The sequence below is a fragment of the Pan troglodytes genome, chromosome 18, assembly GCF_028858775.2.
Source record: "Pan troglodytes isolate AG18354 chromosome 18, NHGRI_mPanTro3-v2.0_pri, whole genome shotgun sequence".
Taxonomy (NCBI): Eukaryota; Metazoa; Chordata; class Mammalia; order Primates; family Hominidae; genus Pan; species Pan troglodytes.
In genome coordinates, this window is record NC_072416.2 from 70,264,872 (window position 1) to 70,282,703 (window position 17,832).

General features: G+C 35.2%; 1 protein-coding gene and 1 pseudogene across 15 annotated transcripts in view; one reads left to right on the top strand and one right to left on the bottom strand.

The window, feature by feature from the left end:
• LOC134808766 (uncharacterized) overlaps nucleotides 1-17,832 on the top strand; it is a 418,516-nt gene that overhangs the window by 263,855 nt on the left and 136,829 nt on the right. The window lies entirely within an intron of this gene.
• Nucleotides 14,054-14,169, bottom strand: LOC112205992 (U6 spliceosomal RNA; annotated as a pseudogene).

A 17,832-nucleotide genomic window follows, 5' to 3' on the forward strand; every position in this document is an offset into this window, starting at 1 on the left:
GCCTCTCTTTTTATCTATGACTATAGTTTGTTTAATTGCATATCTTTGTTAATTTACAAATTGAAAAAAATTTATTGTAGTTAACATAATCACTGTCTTTGCCTAAACCTTCACTTGCAATTATAATTATGGCATACGCACAGAAATCCTCCAAATTTGGTAAATGCTACCTGAATAGAAAGAAAAGGCCAGGCGCGGTGGCTCGCGCCTGTAATTGCAGCACTTTGGAAAGCTGAGGCAGATGGATCACCTGAGGTTGGGAGTTCAAGACTGGCCTGACCAACATGGATAAACCCCGTCTCTACTAAAAATACAAAATTAGCCGGGCATGGTGGCACATGCCTGTAATCCCAGCTACTTGGGAGGCTGAGGCAGGAGAATCACTTGAACCCGGGAGGCGGAGGTTGCAGTGAGCCGAGATTGCACCATTGCATTCCAGCCTGGGCAACAAGAGGCCGTCTCAAAAAAAAAAAAAAGTGCCACTCTTGATTATAACTAAGTTTTGGCATATTTATATTTCTGTGGCTTTATTTATTGAGTTCATTTTGATAGTCTCTTTTAGTAGAAGTTTATGTAGCCATATTTTAGAATTAAAAAATAAGATCTGTTTTCCTATACAAGTATTTTTTGTTTTAGCTAATGAAAATTCTGCCGATTAGACACTAGAAAAATATCTGTTGGTAGTTAATGCTAATAGAGACACCAGAGCATTCTCTCCACTATTAATCTATGGATAATGGAAGGCCCATTTCTTAAGTACACACAGAAGAAAGAATAGAGAAAATACTGGCTATGACACCAAATGAATTGCCTTCCTCCTATACTATTGTGCCCTTGTAACCTAGGGCATGTAGAGCAGGCTGGCAGCCATCGCATTACAGATTTAAAAGTGCTGGAATCTCTCAGTCCTGTAGCAGGTTGCCTGATGGATTGGTGGGTAATGTACTTGAAGAGTGCATTACTGAGCTCTAGACTAATGGCTACCTCTTGCCTATGGCCTTTATGGTAGATCATTCATTGTGCTGCCTCATCAGCTTCCTGCCAGTCTGTATCTGGCATGAGCACTGCCTGTTCCAAAGCTGATTAATACCCCGGGAATAAGTCCCATTGCAGGTCTCAGAGTGGATTACACAAAAGTAGGAATGTTCTGGTGCTTGGGGACAACATAACTTTTCTTTCATGAATAAAACAGAAAAAAACATCTTTCTATATTGTCAAAGTAGAGGTCTGCACAAATTATAAATTTTCTAAATTGTTGTTGATTACAGTTAGCATGTTAAAGGAATAATAACACACATTAAATACCAGACTCTTTGGTGCTTTAAGCAGCCCAAGATTTCTTCAGATTCAGTTTCCTGAAATTGTGTGCGTGAAATAAGAGCCAAGAAACAAAAGCAAATAATAGAAGACCACATGTGACTCAGGATTAAATGCGGACTGTAATTCTAGGAGAAGTTGGAGGAGAGGGAAGTTGACAGTGACCAGAGATATAGACACCATGGAGGAAATACAGGTTAAGCTGACTCTTAACCTGGGTCAATTGGGTAGGCAATGGGGAGGGTGGGTATGACAAGTCAGAAAACAGCATGAGCAAAAGCATAAAAATATTAAAGAGTATGACATATTGATGGGCCAGAAAGAAGAAAAGCCTGACTAGAGTAGAGAATGTGAGTTTGGAAGTAGAGGTAGTAAAAAATCAAGCACAGGCTGACAGGACTTCTGATAGTGTGATAGACTGACTCACCTAAAAGACATCCTGCTGTAATGACCTAGAAATGGTACATATAACATAGAATATATTTCCTTTGGAATAGTTGGCTGACCTTCTAGAAAAATGAAAAAAATTATATACCGGGGTCAGAAATGACCTAGAAACTTATAATCGGAATGATAAACACATGTACCAAGTCTGTGGCTCACCCAAGAAGTTGGACCTGATGAGAGCCAGAGATTATTAGTCTTGGAAATCTGGAAGCTTGATTTAACACCCATGAGTGGACAGAGAATGAGACCTTGAGCTCACATAGGCCAAGAACTGAGCTACCACTTGCTTTTCACTCCCTCCTTATACAGCCAGCACCTTTAAATCCTTGACTGCACAGGGAAATGACAAGGAAGCTTGTCAGTCTTTCAGTGTTTAAAAAAGATGTTTTTTTTTAAATTGAGAATAATAATGATCAGCTGTGTATGAGTTTGGGGAACATACTATTTACAGGACTGCATGGTTTGGGTAATTCTGTAGGCCAAAAAATAACATAGGAAGTTGTCATGGAACATTAAAATCCCTTGAAAGAACTAACACAAAACTCTTTGGAAGGACATTTTACAGATAAAACCCATTGAGGATTAGCTGTTTTGTCAATATTTTATAACACTAAAAGAAACAACCCATAATAAATGGCAATTACTAAACATAATAGCAGAATTAAGCTCTTCAAACAGCCAATAAAAGTTATCTAGAGAGATATTAGAACAAATGGAGAGAACTAATAGAAAGAACATGACAATTTTTCAGAACAGATGAAAGCTGTGAGTCTTCAGATTCAGGTTACATAACAAAACCTGAGTGTAATAACCTACTCCAAGATACCCTATAGTGAAACTTCAGAATAGCAAAGACAAAAAGAAAACTTTTTAAGTGACCAGAGAATTTAAAAAAACATTAGTGAAAAAGGAATAATAAGATTTACAGCAGATTTCTCAATAGCAACAACAGAAGTGAGAGGGCAATGGAGTAGTAGCTCCATTGAGGAAAATTTGTTTTCCAATGAGGAAAAGAATTAAAACTGTCAACCTGAGATTCTATACTAAATTATTCAAGTGGGAGAATTTTAAACATTATATTTCCAGACAAATAAAACTGAGAGTTTTACATACTTTCACTGGAAAAAAAATAATGTTCTTCAGAAAAAGAACTCAGAAGCAAGGTGCATCAGGGAAGGAGCAATGCTGAGCAAAGAAAATGACAAACATATGGGTAAATCTAAGTAATTTTTAACTGTATGAGACAATAATAATAAGATGGAATCTTGCTCTGTCACCCACGCTGGAGTGCAGTGAAGTGATCTCAGCTCACTACAACCTCCACCTCTTGAGTTCAAGTGATTCTCCTACCTCAGCCTCCTGAGTTGCTGGGATTACAGATGCACACCACCATGCCTGGCTAATTTTTGTATTTTTAGTAAAGACAGGTTTCATCATGTTGGCCAGGCTGGTCTCAAACTCCTGACCTCAAGTGATCCGCCTATCTTGGCCTCCCAAAGTGCTGGGATTACAGGCGTTAGCCACCATACCTGGCCAACAAAAAAGCATTTTAAAAAACACTTTAGCATAATTAGTATAACACAATAGCTATATTATATTATATTATATATTAGTATAATGTGATACCTATATTATACTTTAGCAATGCAGTGGCATATACCGTGTTCACAAATGGAAATGCTTAATATTGTAAAGATTTAATTTCTCCCAAAATTAACCTACAAATTCAATGAAATTTACATAAAAACCCATAGAAGTTGACAGACAGCTTTGCAGTAGATTATAATATCTGATAGGAATAGTGGTCTCCCATACATTTTCACTTCATTGTTTCCAGGGCCATTCTTGCATGTTTGTTTTTGCCTATGAAATTTAGTATCAGCTTGTCTAATTCCATAAAATTGCTTGCTGATATCTTACTGGGATTGCATTTAATTTATAAATCAACCTAGGGAGGAATGACATTTCTGTAATGCTGAGTTGCACTATCCAAGAATAAGTGATGTATTTCCATTTGTTCTACTTTTTCCCAAAAGTCTCCTTTAGAGTCTTTGGGGGAGTGTTTTAACATTTTTTTCTATGAGGTTTTACACATTTATTGTTAAACTTACTTATAAGCATTTAGTATTCCTTATTGATACTGTAAATGAGGCTTTCTTTACTATTATGTCTTCTGTTTATTATTTGTATATACAAGGGCTATTGATTTTCTCTGCTAACTTTAAATCTTGCTACCTCACTGAACTCTTTTATTGTTTGAGTTAGTTTTATTATTTATTTTTTCTGGGATTACCCAGGTATACTGTCATATCATTTGCAAATAGAAATAGTCTTACTTCTTCTTTATTTATTCCTATGCCTCTAATTGACTTTTCTTGTCTAATTGCATTAGCTAATACCTCTAGTACCATGTTTAATATAATAAAGGTAGTGGTCATCTTACTTTGTTCTCATCTTAGTGGAAATGTCTCTAGTGTTTTCCCGTTATAAAATAATGACTTTTACATTAGGTATATAAATTTTATCATGGTTAGAACATATTCATATTCAAGAATATAGTCTCTATATTCTTGAGTGTTTTTCTAATGAATCAATGTTGAATTTTGTCAAAGCTTTCTCAGTCTATGGAGGTAGTCATATGATCTTTTACTTGTAAATACAGCATATGGTATTAATGGATTTCTTTTTATTGAATCAGCCTTGCATTTCTGTAATAAATCCCACTTGATCATGGAATATTCTTCTCTTAATGTGGTTAATGTGGTGTTGGTTTTGGTTTGCTAATGTATAGTTTCAAATTTTTGCATCAGTATTCATTGGATATGGACACTGGACCACTGTTCTCTCTTTTTGTACTATACAGGTTGAGCATCTCTAATTCAAAAGTCCAAAATCTGAAATGCCCCAAAGTCTGACATTTTTTTGAGTGCTAACATGATGTCACAAGAAGAAAACTCAACACCTGACTTCATGCGACAGATCACAGTCAAAATGCAGTCAAAACCTTGTTTCATACATAAAGTTATTTAAAATGTTACATAAAATTACCTTCAGGCTATTTGTATTAGGTGTATATAAAACATAAATGAATTTTATGTTTAGACTTGGGTTCATCCCCAAGATGTCTTATTGTGTATATGCAAATATTACAAAACCTGAAAAAAACCCAAACCTGAAGCACTTCTGGTCCTAAGTATTTTGGATAAGGGATACTCATAAGTTTTTATTTTAATTTCTTCTCTAATTGTTCATAGTAGTTTCTTAGATCCTTCATATTTCTGTGGTGTCAGTAATAATGTCTCTTCTTTCATTCATAATTTTGAGTCTTCTCTCTTCTTTAGTTACTCTTCTAAAGGCTTGTCAGTTTTCATTCAAATCAATGCAATAGGATATAAACCAAAAATAAGAGTTAAAATGTATAAAAGAAGACAAAAGTATTAATTTTGGGAACATCATTGTTTTCCTGCACTTCCTAAACCATTAGAACTAATAAGAAAATATACGCTTTCTTATTAAAGTTAACAAAGTATACACTTACAGAGTCAACATACACAAAAATTAATAGTAATGATTCTATTTATATGAGGTTCAAGAACAGGCAAAATTAATCTCTGGTGATATAACAACAGGTGCTCTGAGGGAGACTATTGCCTGAAAAGGAGTTAAAGAAAGTTCTGGGATAGCAGGGAATGGAGATGTTCCAAATCTTGATTACTGTGTTAAGTAATAGATGTATAATCTACATTTAAGATATGTGAATTTTACTATATGTAAATTGGAGTCATATAGTATGTAGGCTTTTAAGACTGATTTCTTTCACTTGGCAATATGTTTTTAAAGCTTTTCCATGTATTTTTGTACTTTAATAACTCATTTCTTTTTATTGCTGAGTAATATTCCATATTGTAGATGTACCATAGTTTCTGTGTCTATTCACGCATTGAAAGACGTCTTGGCTGCTTCCAGCTTTTGACAATTGTGAATAAAGCTGCTCTAGGCAGAAAAAAAAATATTTTTTTACCATTTTATATGTTTTTAATTGCATAATTTAGTGGTATTACATATATCCACATTGTAATGCAACAGGCTTCTAGAGTTTTCCATTGCAAAACTAAAACTCAATACCCATTAAAAAACAACTGCCCATTTTAACGTTCTCCTGAGCCCTTGACAAACACATGCTATTTTCTCTTTCTGTGAGTTGGACTACTTAAGATATCTCATAAGTGGAATCATATACTCACTGTCACTTTGGTTCCTGACATATTTCACTTAACATAATGTCCTAATGGTTTATTGTCACTGTAGCGTGTGATAGGATTTCCTTTTAAATTATATTTCATCATATGTATATATCGTATTTTCTTTACTTGTTTATCTGTCAAGAGACATTTAACTAGCTTCTACCTTTTGGATTTTGGGAATAATTCTATTATAAACATGGTTGTGCAAATATTTCTTTCAGGTCCTGCTTTGCACATTTAGATAGATATCCAGAAATGGGATTGCCAGATTGTGTGATAATTTCATTTTTAATATTCTGAGGAAACTCTTTACTATTTTTTATAATGGTTGCATTATTATTTTTTCCAGCACCAGTGCACAGTGTTCCAATTTCTCTACATCCCTGAAAACATTTGTTATTTTTTTCTTGTTTGATAGTGGCCATCTTAATGAGTGTGAGGTAATATCTCATTGGGGTTTTGCCTTGTATTTCACTAAAGATTTGTATTTTGAGCATCTTTTCAAATTCCTCTTGGCTATTTGTATATCTGCTTTGTAAAAAACATCTCTTGAGTGTTTTGCCCATTTTTAAATAGGATTATTTGCTTTTTGTTGTTGAGTTTTAGAAATTGTTTATACATTCTAGATATTAACCTCTATCAAATATATTATTTGCAATTTTTTTCTCATTTCTTCGGTGGCATTTTTACTCCACTAAATGTTTTCTTTGATGTCCAAAAAGCTTTTTGCACTTGATGTAGTCCCATTTTTCTGTTTTTATTCTTGTTTCTTCTGCTTTTTTAAAATTATTATACTTTAAGTTTTAGGGTACATGTGCACAACATGCAGGTTTGTTACATATGTATACATGTGCCATGTTGGTGTGCTGCACAAAATTGTTTTATTTATTGTTTCAGAAAACAGCTCTTGGTTTTATTGATCTTTTATTCTATTGTTTTTCTGGTGTCTTTCATTTATTTCTTCTGTGATCTTTATTATTTCCTTGCTTCTGCTGACTTTAGACCTAATTTGTTTTCTTTTCTAGTTTCTTGGGTATAACCGTAGGTTGTTTATTGTGATCTTTCATTTTTCTTAATGTAGGCATTTATCATAATAAACTTACCTCTCAAAACCGTTTTTGCTGCATACCGTAAGTTTTGGTAGTTGGGTTTCATTTTTGTTTGTCTCAACATACTTTTTGATTTACCTTTTCATTTTTTCTTTGACCCTTTGATCGTGAGTGTGTGGTTTAATTTCCACATATTTGTAAATATTTCCATGTTACTCCTGCTTTTGATTTCCAATCATACCATTGGGGTTGGGAAAGGAACTTCATATGATTTCAGTCTGAAAATTTTTAAGACTTGTAGCCCAACACATGACCTTCTTGGAGAATGTTCCATGTGCGCTTGAGAAGAATGTGTATTCTGCTGATCTTGGATGAAATGTTCCGTAAATGTTTATAAGGTCCTTTTGGTCTATAGTGTTATTCACATCAGCAGTTTCCATATTGATTTTCTGTTCTATATATTATTGAAAGTGGGCTAAGTCCCCTACTATTGTTGTAACCTTATCTCTTTCTGCCTTTATATATTTGCTTTATATATAAACAGTCCTTGATCTAAGATGGCTTAACTTACAATTTTTTGACTTTATGATTGGGTAAAAGTGATTCAGTAGAAACCATACTTTGAGTGCCTAAGTAAAAAAACCCATCTGTTTTTTACTTTTTGTACAGTATTTAGTAAGTTACATGAGATATTCAACACTTTATTATAAAATAGGCTTTGTGTTTGATGTTTTTGCCTAATACCGCCTAATGTAAGTGTTCTGAGCACATTTAAGGTAGGCTAGGCTAAGCTATGATGCTTGGTTAGTTAGGTGCATTTTCAACTTACCATATTTTCAACTTATGTTGAAGTTTATCAGGACACAACCCGCTCATAAGTTGACAAGCTTTTGTATTTGGATACTCCAATGTTGGTTGCACCAAACCTTGCATTTCTGCTATAGACCCACTAGGTAATTTATGTCATCTTTTTATTTATTATTAGATGCAATTTGATTAAATTTTGTTTTGAATATTTGCATCTACGTCCATGAGGAATATTGGTTAGTAGTTTTCTTTTCTTCTAATGTCCTTCTCAGGTTTGTAATCCTTGTAATTTCCAAGGTAATCCTCGTTTCATAGAGTGAGTTTGGAAGTGGTCTGTCCTCTTCGATTTTCTGAAAAGTTTATGTAGAATTAGTATTGCTTACTTAAATGTTTGATAAAATTCTCCAGTGAAGTAATTTGAACCTAGAGTTTCTTTGGGGAAGATATTCAAATCAAATATAATCTCTTCAGTAGGGCTTTTGAGTTCTCTATTTCTTCTTGAGGGAATTTTGCTAGTTTGTGTTTCTTCAGGCATTTTTACATTTGACTTCAGTTGTTGCATTTATGACTATAAAGTTTTTAAAAATTATATCCCCTTACTAGTCTTTTTGTGTGGAATGTGTAGTGATGTCCCCTTTTACATTCCTGATTTTGGTAGTTTGTGTTTTCTCTCTTTTCTTCCTGGTTAGCCTAGTTATCAAGTTTATTGATCTCTTCAAATAACTGGCATTTGGTCTTTTCATTTTCTCTATTGTTTTTCTATTCTCCTGTTTCATTGAATTCTGCTCCGATTGTTGTCAACTCTTTTCTCCTATTCATATTGGGTCATATTTGCTACTCTTTTTCTTTTTTCTTAAGGAGTCTGAGGTCCTTAGTTTAAGACCTTTATTTTTTTCTAATATATGCATTTTATGCTATAAATTTTCTCCAAAGTACTACTTTAGAGATATTCCACAAGTTTAGATAAGTTATTCTTTCCTTTGTGTCCAGTTCAAAATAATTTCTAATTTCTCTTTGGATTTTTTCATTGATCCACATGTTCATTTTTTTATAAGTGTGTTACTTAGTATCTGGATATGTATGGACTATAATATGCATTATTAACTCATCAAAGTTGATCTTGAGTTATTATACTAATTCACATGTAAATTTAAAAGCTTTAATGTTGGCCAGGCATAGTGGCTCATGCCTGTAATCCCAGCACTTTGGGAGGCCAAGGCTGGCGGATCACGAGGTCAGGAGATCAACACCATCTTGGCCAACACAGTGAAACCCATCTCTGCTAAAATACAAAAGAATTAGCCGGGTGTGGTGGTGCACGCCTGTAGTCCCAGCTACTCTGGAGAGTGAGGCAGGGGAATCGCTTGAACCCGGGAGGCAGAGATTGCAGTGAGCCAAAATCGCGCCACTGCACTCCAGCCTGGCAACAGAGTGAGACTCCGTCTCAAAAAAAAATTAATAAGCTTTAATGTTATAATTTTATTTATCCACTTCTATACTTGGTGCTATTTTGTTACATATTTTACTATACTTTAAAACTATACGTGAAAGTATTATCATTTTTGCTTTCAAAAATCATTTTTCTATTAAAGGAAGTAGAAAAAAAGCATTCTTTTATATTTACCTGGTTTTTAAAATTTATTTATTTTTACCATTTTCAGTGCTCTTCATTCCTTCCTATAGGTTGGAGTTTCTATTTAGTATCATTTTCTTTCAATCTGAAAAACTTCTTTTAGTGTTTCTCATACTGTAGGTTTGCTGTTAGTAGATTGTCTCAGCTTTTGTTGATCTGAAAATATTTTTATTTTGCCTCCATTTTGAAAGCTCTTTTCACTGGCTATCGAATTCTAAATTGACAGTTTTCTTCTGTTAGCACTTAAAAAATGTAATTCCATCTTTTCCTGATTTTCATTGTTTCTCAAGCAATCAACCATATTTCTTGTCATTGTTTCCTTTCTGGGACTTCAATTATAGATGTTAACTGCTTTGCTCTTTCTGTTCAGTGTGAGTTTTTTTATTTTTTTATTTTTTATTTTCCTCGGTTTGGATAATTTATCTTGGCCTATCTTCAAATTCCCTCATTCTTTCTCCTGCAGTGTCCAGTCTGCTGTTAAATACATCCAATATGTTTTTCATATCACATATTTTATTTTTAGTTCTAGAATTTTCATTTGGTTCTTTTTGAAGTTTCAGTTTCTCTGTTGAAATTACCTTTCTGTTCATAAATTCTGCCCGTTTTGTGCTCTAAACTTTTGAACATATTTATATTGATTTTAAAGTGCTGATCCGCTTATTATACTATCTGAGGCATCAGTCTGTTTGTTAATGCTTTTTTCTCTTGATTGTGTATCACATTTTCTTGCTTCTTTACATGAGTCATGATATTTTCTTATATGCCAGACATTGTGTATAGACAAAGCATGGGGAGACTTAAGCATGCTTTGTTTTGTTTTGTTTGAGTTTTCCTCACAAAAGGGTAAACTGTTTCTTATGTCTGGCATCTAAAATGAGAGGTGATAGAATTTAAAATATTTGACGGGTCAAGTTAATCTGTGACTGGGCTACAGCCTTAATAAAAACTAATCTCACCTCTGATAGCTCAGTCCTTAATCTCCCAGGGTGCCTCCACTGAGAAACAAATCCCTCTTATTTTATCAGTATTTGAGCTTAGAGGAGGTTGGCCTGTAATTTCAGCTATTTTCCATTCTTTGTATTTAGCTTCACTAGAGCTCTATGGCACTAGGTTCCAGGCACCCTAAGAATGTAAAAGATTATTCAAATTCTTCACTCTTTTAAGCCTGCCTTCACTGTTGCTTTCTCAGCAAAATTTGGGGTAGAGAAAGGATTATTATGCCAAGTAAATTATTGATATGTATGGGGCTCCTTCAGACTTCAATCTGCCCCCGTCAACCCTCACTATTGCTACTAGCTTGACTGATTACCTTTTGACTCCAAAAAATCTTTTCATCTTTTATAGGTTTTTTCTTTCTGCTTATCTTCGAAGGGTTACTTTTTCTAGAAATGAGTTCATCAAAACTACTTTGCACCCACCAGTCTTTAATAGTCCCCTACATTCATGTGATTTTTATTTTGTTTGTTTTGTTACCACAGGGCAAAGGCCACCCGTGACTTTTTACATCCTAGATGTAAAAACTATGTGCGTTCATTCTTATATGCATTTTATGGCTGCCCTCAGAATCTCAAAGAGATCTACAAAAAAAGAGAAAGATTAAGAAACATAACTGTAGGGCAATGAGTTACTGTTGAAGAACTTTAGGCAGAGTAATGACCTAGCTAGGTTTATGATTTAGGAAAATTCTATAGCAACTGTATGGTTTCTGCATTAAAGTAGCAAGAGAATAGAGATAACTGTGAAATTTGTTATAAGTGATTGTTATAGTCTGGTCTAAAGAAAATAACCTTAACAAAATCTATTCTGGAAGAATGTAAAAGAGAGAACCAGTCTGAGAAATTAAGATCTGTATCTATGGCAGTATGGAGATGCAAAAGAATGGAGATTATTAATGGGAAATAATATTACAAGATTGTCTAAGGTCAGTTTATGAACTTGACAGAAGGGTTTTAAAATTCTGTAGGTCTTGAGGATTTTTTATCAGAGAAGTTTGAATATTAAAGTAGTGTTTTTAAAATACCAGCCTAGAAATGGCGAGGAGAATTGGTTACAGAGGAAAATAAATTTAAGAAAGGGAAACCCAACTGGGGAGTATGTTGGTATAAAACACAAGAGTTACTAAAGGCCTGAGCTAGAGAAGTATAGCAGAAATGGAGATGGAAGAACAATAATGATAAGCAATAATAATCTTAATAAGTTTATTCCTTTCCATATTATAAAGGGGCACATAATTACTAGTCAAAAAATTAATTTGAATGTTTCATCATATTCAAAGTTGCTATGCATCTTAGCATTTGGTACCATATTACTAAGTAATTACTCAATGTGCAATAGGAGAATAAAAGAAAAATAAATCAATTAAAATGATTAAAAGCTTAATAGTATCTGGCTGCAATTAGAATCCAAATTAATAAATGAAGCCTCATAGATTCTGAAGAGTATTCCCTATTAAAAGCATTTTAAATGGGAACAGAATTATGCTTTCAATAATATAAAAGAATAGTGCAATTAAATACACAATTATAAAAGGTAAAGGATTCTAATCCTGATTTTCAACTACTGTGAGAATATTTTTCAGATATAGTCACACATTTCTGTAAACAAAGGCTTTATATGCAATCTGAAGTGAATCCTGAACCATCCTGAATTAGAAAACAATGGGGCCTCTTCATCTTCCCTCTATGGCAAGGTTCAGCAAACTTTCTCTGTAAAAAGCTAGATAATAAAAATTTTAGGCTTTGTGGGCCATACATTCTCTGTCACAGCTACTCAACTCTGTTGTTATAGCATGAAAGTAGACACAGATGATGTGAAATAATAAACCTGGCTGTGTTCTGGTATAACTTTATTTAAACAAATAGGTAGTGGCCATTGTTTGCCAACCCCTGCTATACAGTCTATCTGTATGGGAGAGTATTGGAGGCTTGACTCTTCCAGTATGATCTAGAGAAGTGTTCTCGAATAGAAATGTAATGGAAGCCACATACAAATTTTAAAATTTTCTAATAGCTACCTTTAAAAAAAGGTGAAATTCATTTTAACAATATATGTTATTTAACTCAATATATTCCAAATATTATATCAACATGTTGTCAACATTGTAAATTTATTAATGAAATATTTTACTTTCTCTTATTCATAGTAAGTCTTTAAAACCTGATGTGCATCTTACCCCTACAGCACATCTCCAGTCACACCAGCCACATTTCCAATGTTAAATAGCCACATGTGACCAATGGCTACCATATTAGAGAGTACAGCTCTAAACACTTTATTGCTCCCCCAGATTTGAATGCTTCTCCTACGAACTGGAACTTACCCACTGGTAAGACCACTTCTCACCCAGCAAGGTGTTTCTGGTACCCTTTCCCTTCCCTGACCTCATCTTCATCAGCTTTACCACTTGAAAATGCCCCCAAGCAATGCTTCTCAGTGTTTACTGTGCATAATACTCAACTGGGAATCTTGTTAAAATGCATATTCTGGTTCTGTAGGTAAAGGATGGAACCTGAGATTTTGCATACTTAAGAAGCTCCCAATGCTACTAGTCTAAGAACCATACTGAAGAAGCAAGGATTGAAAAGACCACTCCAAAGAAGATGACCATAACTGGAATTGATGGCCTACCCTCCTCTAAAAATCTATCAGGTCTAATCCCAAACTTGCCAAACATCCCTGTTAGGTCACCACCAGAAATAAAAGCTTCTAGAAAGGCAGCACTGTCCAGTAGAAATGTAATTTAAAATTTTCTAGTAGCCACATTTAAAATAATTTTTAAAAAGTGAAATCAATTTTAGTAACATTTCTTTAAGCCAAAATATCAAAAACATTAAACAATTAATTAATATAAAAATTATTTATTTTTAACTTCTATTTTAAGTTCAAGGGTACATGTACAGGATGCGCAGGTTTGTTACATAGGTCAACTTGTGTCATGGAGGTTGGTTGTACAGATGATTTCATCACCCAGGTATTAAGCCTAGTACCCATTAGTTATTTTTCCTGCTTCTCTCCCTCCTCCCACCCTCTACCCTCCAATAGGTCCCAGTGTGTGTTGTTCCCCTCTATGTGTCTGTGTGTTCTCATCATTTAGCACCCACGTATATATGAGAACATGTGGTATTTTGGTTTTCTGTTCCTGCATTAGTTTGCTAGGGATAATGGCCTCTAGCTCCATCCACAACCCTGCAAAGGACATGGTGTCATTCTTTTTTGTTACTGCAGAGTATTCCAGGTGTCTATGTACCATATTTTCTTTATCCAGTCTATCATTGATGGGCATTTGAGTTGATTCCATGTCTTTGCTACTGTGAATAGTGCTGCAATGAACATACACGTTCATAAGTCTTTATAATAGAACAATTTATAATCCTTTGGGCGTATACCCAGTAATGGGATTGCTGGATCAAACAGTAGTCTTTAGGTCTTTGAAGAATCGCCACACTGTCTTCCACAATGGTTGAACTCATTTACACTCCTACCAACAGTGTGAAAGCATTCCTTTTTCTCCATAACCTTACCATCATCTGTTATTTTTTGACTTTTTAATAACAGCAAAAAATGTGGAATTCTTCACGAATTTGTGTGTCATCCTTGCACGGGGGCCATGCTAATGATGCTAATCTTCTCTGTGTTGTGCCAATTTTAGCATATGTGCTGCTGAAGCAAGCACTGAAAAATTATTAATAAGAAACTTTACATTCTTTTTTTACTGCCTTCAAAATCCAATATATGTTTTATACTTAGAGTACATCTTAATTTGGGCCAGATACATTTAAAGGGCTCAATAGGCACATATTTGCTAGTGACTATCATATTGGACAGTGCAGCTCTAAGGTCATCATCAGACCTCGGTGCTTATCCCTATGTGGTTCTGTACATCTCCAAATCTGACCCAGTTTCTCATCTCTTCTTATTCTCCCAAATCCTTTTCCTGTGTTCTCTGGAACTCATGGTCTGTCATTAGAAAAAAAAACCCAAAACTCCCTATTACTAATCTCATCTCAAAAATGTTCCTTTCAACTTCTTGTTCTAACCCAAACCTGGTTATCCCTTAGCACCCTGCTTCTCCTTCTGCTCTGTTAAAAGTGGTGGCTGCCTCTTCTCACATATCTTCAGGATCTGATGTGGGATAGATGCCTTCCTTCTGCCTCATTGCCCTGTTCAGGCCCTTTCTCCTCCTTCTTCTCTCAAAAACCCATTCCTTTGAATCAGATGCCAATAGATTATGGTACCTGCTATGTCTCCTTTGTTGTGGTCATTTGTTCAGTCTTCTGGTTGAGCAATTTATGTAGTCAGCATTTGATCGATCATATTCTTCTTCACCATCACACCTCTCAACATTCTTGGTGACTTCAGCATCTGCCTGATTCTTTTACCTCCTTACTTCCACTCATCTTTTCCTCTATCCCTTCTCAGGTACCCACCACACCACATCCAAATCTAGATTTAAGAATCCCATTTAAAAATGTTTCTAGCTCACTCAAAGTTCAGAATTCATTTGCCAACAATTCTTCAGCCACATTGTACCTACCCATCAGCTGATTCGACTTCGTATTTCCTTCCTCATATCATCATTTCTCATGTCACCAATAATGAATTCCATGGTCCATCACTATAATTAACCTGATGTATATCCCCTTGCGCCTCTTTCCCTTATACTTGCTGGTAACCCTAAAGCTGATAAATCCAACATCTCACCTACTGTCATCCTTACCTGAACAGCTAAATGTGGTTAAGGAAAACGTACGATCATACTGACTGGTCTCATTTAAAATTTTTACTACAAATCTTAAATCATCCTTGGTATTACTCAGTCTTAGTTGATAACTTCATGTCTTATTTCACTGAGAAATTAGAAACCATCAAAAGGGAACCTATTCCTCCCACAACCAAATCTACCATCTATCATCTCTGCCTTCCCTCCAACTACACTGAATGGCATGTCCCTACTCCTAAGGCCAGTGCGTTGGCTTGGGAATTGGATTCCATCTCTTCCTCAAAGCCTTGGTCTCTGCAATTGTATGCTCTCTTACACATCATCCTTTTCCTTTTCTATTATAAAATTTTCTTAATGGCACACAAACATGCTATGGTTGCTCCCAACATAAACAAAGCCTTTATCTAAATAAAATCCTCCAACTAACACCCCATTTCTCTGCTCTCCTTTCTAACTCATCAATAGAGTTGTCTATACTTGCTGACTCCATTTTCTTCACCACCATTTCCCACTTTGTCCTCCAATCAAGCTTTTGTTCTTGTTACTCCAATGGAACTCTGTGGTCAAGGTGGCCAATGACTTTCATCCAGCCAAATCAAATAACCAATTCTCCGTTCTCATTTTACTCAAAGTTTTGGTGGCATTTTATACAGCTCGTTACTCCCTCCTTTTTCAAATCTCTGTTTTTGTTGTTTTTGGTAGTTTCCGGTTATTCTCCTGTAACACAGGTCACTCCTTTTCTGTCTCCTTTGATGCCTCCTTTTCCTCTTCCTGGCCTCTACTTTTTGGAGTACCCCAAAGCCATCCTTAGGCCTTTTCTCTGTCTAAACTCACTCTTACAGTGATACCATCCAGTTACATGGCTTGAAATGGTATCTATAAACTTATGATAACAAAATGTACCTTTATCTTCATTCCAGACTTCCTGTGAGCCTCACTTTATCTACCCTTGGATGTTTAATGGTCATCTCAAATTTAACCTGGTTAAACTGAAGCTTTTTATTTCATTTTCAATTTGCTCCCCCTTCTGTCTTCTGCCATTCAGTTAAAGGCTTACTATTCACTCTCATCCGATTCCTCTACAGACTCAAAGCTCTATCTTCAAAATATGTCCTGAATCCCTCTACTTCTTACCACCTCCACTGTTGCCACTTTAGTCTAAGGGACCATAATCCATAATCGTCTCTTGCTCAGATTTCTGTGGTAACTTCCTATGTGGTTTTCTTGCTTTCTTTTTGCTACTCCATCCGTACCCTTCAGTTTAGTCTTACTGTAAGGTACCCTTTGATTGCTTTCATCATGGCTAGAATAAAATTCACACTCCTTATCATGGCCTTTAAGTATCTACTTCTCTTGGGTGCTGGGGTACTGCCTGTTTCTCCCACCACTCTCTCCCATGTTACTTTACTCCAGCGACATTGGCTGTATTTAAAATTTTTTAATATGCCAAACTTGTTCTAGTCTCAAAGCCTTTACATTCTATGTGAAACATTCATTCCCCCAGGTCTTCATAGGGCTTGCTATTTTACATCATTAATGCCCCAGTTTGAATGTCAGTTCCTAAGTAATAGATCACCCTGTTTCAAATAATTCCCTTTATTAATCTCTACTCTTTTACATGGCTTAATTTTCCTTCATAGCACTTATAACTACCTGAAGTTCTATTTTTAATTACTGTTTACTTTTTATTTTTTATTTTTTAAATTATTCACTAGAAAGAAAGCTTTGTGAATGAAGGGACGTTGTCCTACTCACTGCTGTGTCTCCTTCATGTAGAACACTACCTGGCACACAGTGAGTGGTGAGTAAATGAGTCTGAAACATTTCAGGAAATAGATCATGTAGTTGATGAAATCAGAATTAGTTGTTTGAATTGTCTTCTAAGCCTTCTAAGAACAAAAGGCTCTAGTACAAAGTAAGCCCTGCAATCTAGTCCATATCAGGAGCTTGTCCCAGTGCTCATTAGTGGTTGGATGCAGAAATTCCCAACGATTCCTGCTAATCAGCTAATTTGCCTATTTCCATCAATAGTTACTGGCTATTTGTTTCTGCTGCCCAGTCTTCACCTAACTTGCCTTACAAGAGCTTGCTTTTAAACTGAGAATTTCTTTGCTTGCTTTGCCATATCCTTGCTTGGCTTTTCTTTCTTTAACAAGCACAACAGCATGCTGCTGCATCTTCAAAGAGTAAATTAATTCTGTCCGCAAAAGGGTCAAGTGCTAGAAAGTGCATAGCCATGCAGTTTGCATGGCAGGATATAGAAGATATGATGCTAATAAGATTCTAAGATGAGAACAGCAGACTGTCTCTGGGGATTCAGATGAAGGGGTCTGTAAATTTTAAAAGAAATGGTCTCCGAAAACTAATGATGTCTGCTTTCCAATTCATTAATAATGTGGAGTGGGGAGATGGGAGTGAAATCCAGGCCATGCTTTGAAATATCAAAATGTAACGAGGAAGAAAACAGTAAGAGCCATCTCAATGGGGTCATAAAGCTGGGAGAAGGAGGCAAACCGTAAGAAGATGTGGTGGTGCTGTATGGAGGGGAGGGAATCAATCCACCCCATGTGTGTATATTTATGTGCATATAGTACCTTTATCTGTACACGAGTAGAT